Here is an 11,779-nt window from a genome sequence, read left to right as displayed (position 1 = left end):
ATTTGAAATTCAACAATATTAAATTTAATCAATTAATAGCAGTATCTTAAAAATTTACGATAATTACTATTTTTTAGCTTTCCATTTGTAATATTAGCTTACATAATACATGTAAAATTTAGAATGTAATATTATTTGAAATTCTCAAGGCTTTTAGATGCATTAAGATAATGTATATCCACGATATCGGATGATGTGATAACACTGTTAAAATGCATTTTATTTATGAATCATAGGCTATTATCTAATATTGTAACGAGATATTGTTACCTCATGAGTCATGTTTTTACCAAAATAATTCGTCCACACGATTATCTAGTAATCATAATAATTGGCTGCGTATAAAAAGCAAAATAAGTTGCAGCATAATCATCAACAGTGACAACAGTTATTTTATTATTCATTGTTTTTAATATAAAATCGTATGAAATGTCAAAGACATTACTGTGTTTTTTCTTTCTTTAGTCAACCCGACAATTTGAATAGTATTACGCAAAAGAAAAAGTATGTCCATTGTAAATAAAATAAATCCATAACAATAGTTTCAGTTCTAAATTTCCGAAAACATTATAATAACTTAATATTGAAATCATAAACATGTCAAAAACGATTTAAAACATTCTACATTATAATCCTAATATTTCTAAATTATTGAAAATTTATTTTTTAAGCAAAGACAAGGTAGACCAAATACAATGCTGTAGTAATCAACTAATAAGATTATGAGTGTTCTAATTTAATAAAACGCATACACTTATTATTGCAGTATCGTAAAAGTGATTCCCATTCAAGCAATCTTGCTAGAAAACATAACTAATCGATGCCCAAAATGATAATTGGTAATTATAATTTTGATATCGTACCAACATGCATTTCTGTTAAACATGGTTTAAGACCAAAATATAAATCATACCGAGTACTTATACACGGGTATAAGTATTTTCAAAAAGATTCTCACGAACGAACAATCTGTGGTCAAAAATCGGAGTCATTCACCTGGGAGGTCTAAATCTACACTCTTGACGGATTACGGTTAATAATTAGATCCTCGACGGCACCGTCAATGCTCACAACAACACACTTCGGATTATTATTATTATTGCTGTTACGTCTAGAAATGCGTATACACACATAATAACGTCCCTTATTTATCCCCTTGGGGTTAAAATATACAATAACAATTAAATGGTCACAGCGGCATCTTTTCTCGTCAGCCCATACACACAACGGCGGAGAGTCTACGCACAATTGGCCTCGGTTCAAATCCCGACAACAATAGTGTTTGCTCGATGTACATAATATAATAATAACGCTTCCTAATAAATTAAATAACACCAAAGATCTGCAGTTTGTTGAACTGAAGTTATCGCACTCGCGTTAATAGTAAAGTAAATTATCATCGTGTTGATGAAAAAAAGTCGTTAGCGCGGAGGAATGTTTGTACGTTTATGTGTAAAATCGGATAGTGTCGTGCATATAGATTGCATGTTTAAAATTTAAATTGATAATGAATAAGCGAGAAAAAAACATTTGTTTTTCAAAACAAACATAAATGGAATACGTTTAGTACAATGAGCACCATAGTAAAGAACGAATTAGTTGTTGCGCTTCCAAAGGTATTTAACTACTTTTTACTTGGTTCACGAAATATGTTTCTATTTGTACTCGAGTAGTAATATATGCCTTAGATTTATTACATTATAAATATACGAGAATCAACGAATACGGTCATTTGAAAGAATTTCAGTAGGTAGGCGGTTGGTACAAGGCAATGGACGTTTAATTTATTTTTTATGAAGAGCACGTGTCGGCGCCATTAGTTCCGAATTCAAATTCCTCCGATGATCAACGTGTAACACTTATTTTCTCAGCAAAGCAACGTCGAGTGGATAGGTTTATAGAAGAAGCTTTCCGCGCAAGAGCATGTTATTTCAATAACGCCGCAAAATAATCGTGCTGCAAAATGTAATTATGTCAATTATTTGTGACGTTGGCGAGATTTATCAATACGTCAGGGTCATCACGCGTAATGCGCCACGGTTCGTCAATGTCATTCAATCTTTATAATTGTACAATGGGTATTCTTTTTCCTGAAAACCCGCAAAATCTATAATGTATAAGAAGAGCGAATTCGTACCGCAGTGTATATGTGAGTATATGTGTATTACTAATACACTGTATTAGTTAGTTTATTAAAGTTTCCATGCCAAACTTAATTTGTTCGTATCCAACATGGCCACCGGAAACAGTTATATCAACACTAATAAGCTTTATTCTATACATGTGCGCCGACCGCCGAACAATTTACAGACTCCCTTTTGCACACATCGGTCAACTAACCGCGGATAACTTTCCGTGTTTCTCTCGATTGCTTTTGACCCGTACGCTCTTATCAACTTTTGATTGGATCAGAATACGATACCTTTATCGGACAAGACAATAATTTGTACTGCGTGTTTTTCCAACACACTAGTCAGTCGAGTATTGTATAATATGTAAGTTGGATCAACGAGTAAAACAACAACCTTCCCATACACCAACTTTTAAACGTCGCCCTAACTTCGACTAGAAAGTTTTAATTCGGCTGGCTTTCGAGGAAACTTATACGGAGGTTAATTTTTGGTTAAGCTGCCGTACGTAACAATTGTATAGAAATCAACCGGATACACATACACTGACGTTTTACTATACGAATCTCATCGCTCGTACGTTTATAGAGAATCCAGTCGCTATTTAATTAATTTCATTCGTTCGGCGTACTTAATTAATGCAATCAACAGACGCGGTAGCACGGAATATCGCGAGATTTTTAGCTTACAAAAGTAAATTTTACTGAAGAACACCTCTTTTCTCGAGGATTCAACTCACTATTTGTTTATCTTGTAGATATTGAAAACAAAAAATAAAGTATAACTCAAGTTGGTTTATATATTATTACACTGCAAGACTTGGTAGGTCTAAAAGGAAGGATAACGACGATAAGAAATAATAATAATTGGCAAGGTAAAGAAAAAACCTGATCAATACACATTGTTAAGTAGATTTTAGTTAAAGATATGATCAGAAACAAGGACGCGGACAAGTTTTAGCATTATCGAGTTGAACACGCATGTATATCTACCCCAGACAACGCTTTAAAAACGACTATATTTTCTTTACCTGTTCATGATCAGCTAACGCAAAATACAGTGGTGTAAAAAAATAAGCTACGTCATCCGTAAACTACTAACTTTAATAGATAAAATCTACTTCTCATCATAATACTGTAATTTAAAAAAAAATAAACACACCATAGTAAAATTAATACCTTCTTAGCTTCGCACTGAAGTTAAAACGAACTTTTAACAATTATAATTATACGGTACAATAGGTTTAAATAAAACAACCGATAAAAAAAATACATTTATCCTTTTAGAGTCAAAATGGCACAACAGTAGTAGTTAGATTGGCATTGTTCTGTATCTGAAAACTAGACATACAAACACAAGTCCAAAAAATATGATTATTACAATTTTGTATGCAAAATTAAATTTAATATTAACGGAATTAAGATCATCTCTTCTATATTTTTTCAGTTTTATAAAAATATAAGTTCTAATATGAGTTTGAGCCAGACAAACGTAAAATCGACAGAGATCGGACACCTGTTTTTATGATTTGCTGAAAAACTTATAAAATCTCACTTACATTAGTCTAGTTCTGAAGTACACAGCTATAACCGTATAACAAATAATTTATGTGTTCTAATAATATAAGCAGAGACATAATCAATCGGTTTTGATATATATATATATATATTGTTGACTGTCTATTTCCTAATATTTTATTCGCTATTAATAAGGTATTAATTATCTTAAAATATCTAGAAATATTAAATGCATGAAATATTAANCAGACAAACGTAAAATCGACAGAGATCGGACACCTGTTTTTATGATTTGCTGAAAAACTTATAAAATCTCACTTACATTAGTCATACAAAGAAAATTTAGATGATTACAAGGATACACTGAATGGTTGAACATTTTTTATGATAATTCATTAATAAGAAAAAAAATACAGATTCATTTTTCTCTATTACGCAGTCTCAAAAATATTAAACATTTGAAATATTTATTTTGAATTTTCACATTGAGCTACTAGTCATTTTGGTTTTTTTTTGTTAGTTTCTCGCGAAAACATAAGAAATTATTCATGTATAGTACTGACATCATGTTCAGCCGTTTCACGTGGGCAACTGTTTCCTGTCTCGCTCTATCTTAGCTGTGGTACAATATTCGTATTTAAGATACCGGAATGCATCTAAACATCGAGTTTGATGGCAACCGAGTATAACTCCCAGAGGATACTAGTAAAAAAACTTTAAATAGATAACGATGGCACGGATATGAGAAAAAACAAAAACCACTAAGCAAAACAAACGATTCTTAAAAAGTTTTATACGCTCATATGCTATTATTATAATAATATACAGGAACAAAAATATATAACAAAACGCTACGGGATAAATTCACAATGTAAAAAGTTCCACATTAAAATACATTATCATTTTTGTGTCGCCGACGGTACAAAGTGTATTTGACTAAGGCATTTAGAATTTTTAAAGAACCCGTACCTGTTACAGACTAGAACATATTATTGTCGTTCTCATGTAGATAGATTAATGACTACAACAATGACGAATACATACAATAACAATAAAATAACGGATGCGATCGTTTTAATAGTGAAATTATTATATTGAGGTGGGTATATAGAGTGTTGAACGTCTGAAGCATATGGAATAATAATCCCATTCGAAAGTCATATAACTATAATAAACATTCATTATATACCTACACATTTGACACGATGTGTATATACCCCAAGTTACCGTTTGTATTATATTTTTCATTATAAACCAGAAGGGCATATGACGTAACAATTGTTATGAAATTATCAGACCTCAATAAATAAAAATGTTTAAACGATGAATTCATAAAAATCCAAGAAAATTTACACAGAATGATTATCAACATTCCAAAAGTAGTTTAAAATGTAAAGTAATGACTGGAGGTGAGTCGCAGGTGCTACTATTTTTATTACTAGACCTTAATCCTTCTGCCACTTAAGTATAAATTTTAATAACTTGAAAGTATATACCGCGGGCACCATACAACATGACGAACTGTCCTCAACCCACTGCACTATTAAAATTCTTGTAATTCAATAAATACTTCTTTTAAAATTAATGTTGATCCAATAAAATTTGTTATAAAAAAAAACCCCAAAAAATTGTTATTTTAAAATTAAAAAAAAAATTATTTTGTTCATTTGAGACAAATAATAAAAAATGTGTTTTAAACGTAATCCAAAACTGTAAAAGTAATTTTTAAAAAAAACTATAACATAAAATATTTACTAGATCAAGAATTATTAAAGATATCAAACCCTGGATGGACATTCAGTATATGTAAAAACATATGTGATAAATAACTATACAATAATTTTTATATATTTTCGAATTTCAGAATGAAATGTACTTAACAATTTATTTTCAAATATATTGCTCAAACAAATTGAATGTCAAAAATCGAAATGATACAATTATTTTTTTATTATACCATTAGTCTGGCATATTAAATTAATTAAGTAATTTGTACGCTCTTTATATAATTCAGACCAAAAAGGCTATTTGTAATGTTACGGACAGACACGTTGCAGTAAATTTGAAATAAAATCTTTTCTTTTTATTAAAAATTTAATAATTCTGAAAAAACAAAACCCAAAAAATTATTTAATATTTTAATATACACGAATTAAGTAAACAGATATTAATCCATAAGTTTCATAATGTTTTACTAACAATAGTTTACTTTACGTGGGGTATAGTTATTAAGTTCAATCAAATTAAAGTATTAAAATTTTTTAAATTTTCAAATTAAAATAAAGTATTTATTATTTATAGTATTTATAAAGACAGTAAAAGTATTATCAAAAAAGTCAATTCCGGAAATCTTTTTTTTTTCACACAAAACAAATAAATGCCTAATAGTTCACAAAATAAATAAATAAAAAACATGCATTAAAATCGCTTGTTTCTAATTAAAAATATGACATCAACTTGTAAACATTAACTATTAAATTATTTTGATCAATTAATTAATTAAATAAGTCAATAAATAAAGATTTACCATAATTACATAAGGTAATCAATAGTACAGAATTTTAGTAACTCAATATAATCACGGATGTTCCAACTAAGAAGATAAATATCATAATATCTATAATTAATTACTTGGTATTTCTTATAGACATGACTTATCAATAAAAAAAAAATCTATTGGGAGATTTCCCTCAAGGTTTCAAGCAATTAATATTTAATGAAAAAACAAATCGTACGTCATGATTAAGTATAAAGGATTCATGAAAGATTTTAATGATGAATATTTTGTTGAATTTTGTTTGATGAACATTTTACAAAATATGTACAGATATAAAGAATATTGATTTCTCTCTTTTTTCTTTTTCTTTTTTCATTTTATCACAGACTAATTCCAAACGTTCAAATAAAATTTAAGAAATAAATTTGAATTACATAATATATATAAAAGTATGAAATTACAAAATGTAACACCTTATAAATTAATACACAAAACGAGACAATTCAAAAAGAAAAAAAGAAATGTGAAGGTGATTATTATTAATACTGGGATTAGAGTACAATTAACAAAATTAAAAACGTGGATCATTATTCGTTGTACGCATAAGAGATGACTTCGATAAGGAAATTAACGAGGCATAACAAATCTTAAAAAGAACGTTATGTCTCATTTTTTCGGGAGGAACTTTTATACTATTTGACAAATCAATCATGCACACTAATAATTTTGAAAGAAAAGCACAATTACCATTTTTTTTTTACAGTTATTGTAACTATTAATACCTAAGTCTCCCGAAATAAGTGATATTATCATTCTGATAACATTCTAAATGATGCATTTAGAATGTTGCATTTAGAAATGATGCATTTAGAATAATATCAATCAAATGTGCATTTGATTGATATTAATATACATTTAAATAACAAAATCAATTTTATTTTCTCCTAAATTATTATATAGATAATTGTTTACCAAATACGTTTTCAATAACAGCTGTAGTATGATATACTGAAAAAAAATACTTGGTAAAGCTATCTTTTTTACAAGCAGATAACAATTCTTTTCAATGAAAGTCTATTTATAACTTTAAGTGTATCATTTTTATTTGGAAAATTAACAAACTTTTTAATTAAAACATATTTTAACTTTTAATATAGTTATATTTTTCAACATTATTCATATAACTTATACTTTTTCTTCGCAAGTAAAAGATGTGCAAATAAAATTTACCTAAGGTATGGAAATATTTTTAAAATAAATGTAAAACATTATATAAAGTGGGGAAAACTATTGNTAATATAGTTATATTTTTCAACATTATTCATATAACTTATACTTTTTCTTCGCAAGTAAAAGATGTGCAAATAAAATTTACCTTAGGTTATGAAAATATTTTTAAAATAAATGTAAAACATTATATAAAGTGGGGAAAACTATTAAATTATATAACAAGTGTCCCGATTTTTTTTTCTATTTACGTCTCATAAAATATTAAACTTAAAGTATTTATACACTAATATATTCCTAATGAAGGAAGAAGAGGTAGAGAAAGACCAAAAAAGAGATTGAGGGATGCTGTTGAATGCGAATGAGGACAGCTGATGTGAGCGTAGATGATGTAGGAGATCGTGTCATTAGGAAGTTTAGGATAAGGATGGCTGACCCCAATTAGTTGGGACTAAGGTTAGGAAGAAGAAGAAGAAGAAGATACGCTAATGAAATAACAGCTCAAATTTTATGGCTCATTAATTAGATTTTTAACACTCAAAAAATAGTACTATTCTTATTAATTCATAAAAAAAAAGAACATTAAGATAATATTTATTTATTTATACACTAACGTTATACAAATGCGAACCCGGATTTTTTAGTAATAAAATTTTAACCATTTTAAACAAATATTTTCGAATGCAACGAAACAATATCAATTTAATTAGTTCTTGTTAATAGCTCCTTTTTAGAATTACTGTGGGCTTTATTGCAGTTTAAGGAAAAAATAAAAATGAAAGTTATGGGCCCATGCGAAATTGTTTCGGTGGCGACAATTTTAATTCAACGACCTTGAGATTACATATTCATGATCGCCGAGGGTCATCATCCATATACGTAGGTATACTTACAAAGTAGAGGAAAAATTAGAGAACATATAGGGAAAGTCGTCAAAAGAATCCTACTATTTGAACTGATGTAAAAAATGTATTATAAAAATAAAATATAAAATATGAATACATTTATAAATTATATTTAAATACCGGTCTGTATAATACAACACTGCCGCCACTAAAGCCTCTAGCTCTTAGAATTTACCTACCTTCTCAGTTTTTTTAATACTCGAAAAAAAAACCAGTCTGAATCTGAACCGGTTTTATAGCCGCATGTCGTCTCGGTCACAGACACCGTTGACCGTATAGTACAAAAACATAACTAAATAGTTATTGTTGTTTTAAAGGAACTTTTAGCCAATGTTTTTTTCTTTTACTCATCTTACACATAACATTGAAAATTAAATGTATGTTTAAAAGAGAAATATTTACAAGATAAAAAACTTAAATGTGTTTTATTCAACAAAGTTTCTTGAATAAATAACATGTGCGTGAACTGTGTACCCATAAAAACACAGTGCTACGCATCATCTGCACGCTTAATAAAGAACAACCATATTCTTAATCATTTTGCTTTAATTAATACGCGATACCACTATTGAAACTAATATAAAACAAGATATGTTCACTAAAACCATTAAAGGAAAAATTCAAATAAAAATAAGTATCCAGTCATTGTATGCGTGTGGTAAGTCGATTTGTTTTGAGCTGGTCAATAGTGATACACAGCAGGTATTTCTCAACAAACAACACCAGTCGCTCCTAACGTTGGAATTAACTCTGACTGTACATGTTTGCCGTATTTAAAATCACAAACATTGAAAAATACTTTTATAATGATCTTTTAGCTCAGTTATATGTATACCGTTGACATTATCATGTCTAGTAGTAAGTTTAAGATCGTGAGAACTACACATCGTGTGGACTATTGATTCAGCTAGATCAACACAAGTTGTTGATAAGTCACGATAATGGATAGGTATGTTAAAAATTACCCATTATTTTCCTCGGTAGAATCTCGGGGCTATACACGTGTAGCCCATCTAAAGATCCAATGCACATGTCATTTGCAAACAAATAGTCAGTAGTCACGGGGTGAAAACGAGAAGACCTATCGCAATTTATACACAAGTTGCTATCATTGTTGCCTGTTGACATTATTGCAAGACGTGATATGTCGTCATGTATGCCCAAAGCATTTCTTTTATTGAGCTCTGCAGTCAAACAATCAAGTGGCATCTTGAATTCCGTGATTTTACCTATTTTTATTTTTTCCAAAATGTCCGAAGACGACACACTCTACCGGTTGACCCCTAATCGCTTTCACCATCCGACCTTCTGTGAGCATGCCAATCTCCCATCGCTTTCACAGAAAAGACGATCCGGATAGTCTCAAACAATTGGCTCTACTCATCCAGGACTCCAGAAATTATACTTAAATATTCTAGAATGTGATTGCTAAGTAAAACTTCTATTTATCAAGTACATACGTTAAATAATTATGTGTAGCAGCTATATGAAAATGCATTTAAGTGAATCNAAAATATTTTTAAAATAAATGTAAAACATTATATAAAGTGGGGAAAACTATTAAATTATATAACAAGTGTCCCGATTTTTTTTTCTATTTACGTCTCATAAAATATTAAACTTAAAGTATTTATACACTAATATATTCCTAATGAAGGAAGAAGAGGTAGAGGAAGACCAAAAAAGAGATTGAGGGATGCTGTTGAATGCGAATGAGGACAGCTGATGTGAGCGTAGATGATGTAGGAGATCGTGTCATTAGGAAGTTTAGGATAAGGATGGCTGACCCCAATTAGTTGGGACTAAGGTTAGGAAGAAGAAGAAGAAGAAGATACGCTAATGAAATAACAGCTCAAATTTTATGGCTCATTAATTAGATTTTTAACACTCAAAAAATAGTACTATTCTTATTAATTCATAAAAAAAAAGAACATTAAGATAATATTTATTTATTTATACACTAACGTTATACAAATGCGAACCCGGATTTTTTAGTAATAAAATTTTAACCATTTTAAACAAATATTTTCGAATGCAACGAAACAATATCAATTTAATTAGTTCTTGTTAATAGCTCCTTTTTAGAATTACTGTGGGCTTTATTGCAGTTTAAGGAAAAAATAAAAATGAAAGTTATGGGCCCATGCGAAATTGTTTCGGTGGCGACAATTTTAATTCAACGACCTTGAGATTACATATTCATGATCGCCGAGGGTCATCATCCATATACGTAGGTATACTTACAAAGTAGAGGAAAAATTAGAGAACATATAGGGAAAGTCGTCAAAAGAATCCTACTATTTGAACTGATGTAAAAAATGTATTATAAAAATAAAATATAAAATATGAATACATTTATAAATTATATTTAAATACCGGTCTGTATAATACAACACTGCCGCCACTAAAGCCTCTAGCTCTTAGAATTTACCTACCTTCTCAGTTTTTTTAATACTCGAAAAAAAAACCAGTCTGAATCTGAACCGGTTTTATAGCCGCATGTCGTCTCGGTCACAGACACCGTTGACCGTATAGTACAAAAACATAACTAAATAGTTATTGTTGTTTTAAAGGAACTTTTAGCCAATGTTTTTTTCTTTTACTCATCTTACACATAACATTGAAAATTAAATGTATGTTTAAAAGAGAAATATTTACAAGATAAAAAACTTAAATGTGTTTTATTCAACAAAGTTTCTTGAATAAATAACATGTGCGTGAACTGTGTACCCATAAAAACACAGTGCTACGCATCATCTGCACGCTTAATAAAGAACAACCATATTCTTAATCATTTTGCTTTAATTAATACGCGATACCACTATTGAAACTAATATAAAACAAGATATGTTCACTAAAACCATTAAAGGAAAAATTCAAATAAAAATAAGTATCCAGTCATTGTATGCGTGTGGTAAGTCGATTTGTTTTGAGCTGGTCAATAGTGATACACAGCAGGTATTTCTCAACAAACAACACCAGTCGCTCCTAACGTTGGAATTAACTCTGACTGTACATGTTTGCCGTATTTAAAATCACAAACATTGAAAAATACTTTTATAATGATCTTTTAGCTCAGTTATATGTATACCGTTGACATTATCATGTCTAGTAGTAAGTTTAAGATCGTGAGAACTACACATCGTGTGGACTATTGATTCAGCTAGATCAACACAAGTTGTTGATAAGTCACGATAATGGATAGGTATGTTAAAAATTACCCATTATTTTCCTCGGTAGAATCTCGGGGCTATACACGTGTAGCCCATCTAAAGATCCAATGCACATGTCATTTGCAAACAAATAGTCAGTAGTCACGGGGTGAAAACGAGAAGACCTATCGCAATTTATACACAAGTTGCTATCATTGTTGCCTGTTGACATTATTGCAAGACGTGATATGTCGTCATGTATGCCCAAAGCATTTCTTTTATTGAGCTCTGCAGTCAAACAATCAAGTGGCATCTTGAATTCCGTGATTTTACCTATTTTTATTTTTTCCAA

This window comes from Daktulosphaira vitifoliae, unplaced genomic scaffold (assembly GCF_025091365.1).
Source record: "Daktulosphaira vitifoliae isolate Bord-2020 unplaced genomic scaffold, ASM2509136v1 Scaffold_1, whole genome shotgun sequence".
NCBI classification, from domain to species: Eukaryota; Metazoa; Arthropoda; class Insecta; order Hemiptera; family Phylloxeridae; genus Daktulosphaira; species Daktulosphaira vitifoliae.
The sequence above is the reverse complement of the archived record's forward strand: the minus strand, read 5'-3'. Positions refer to the sequence as shown.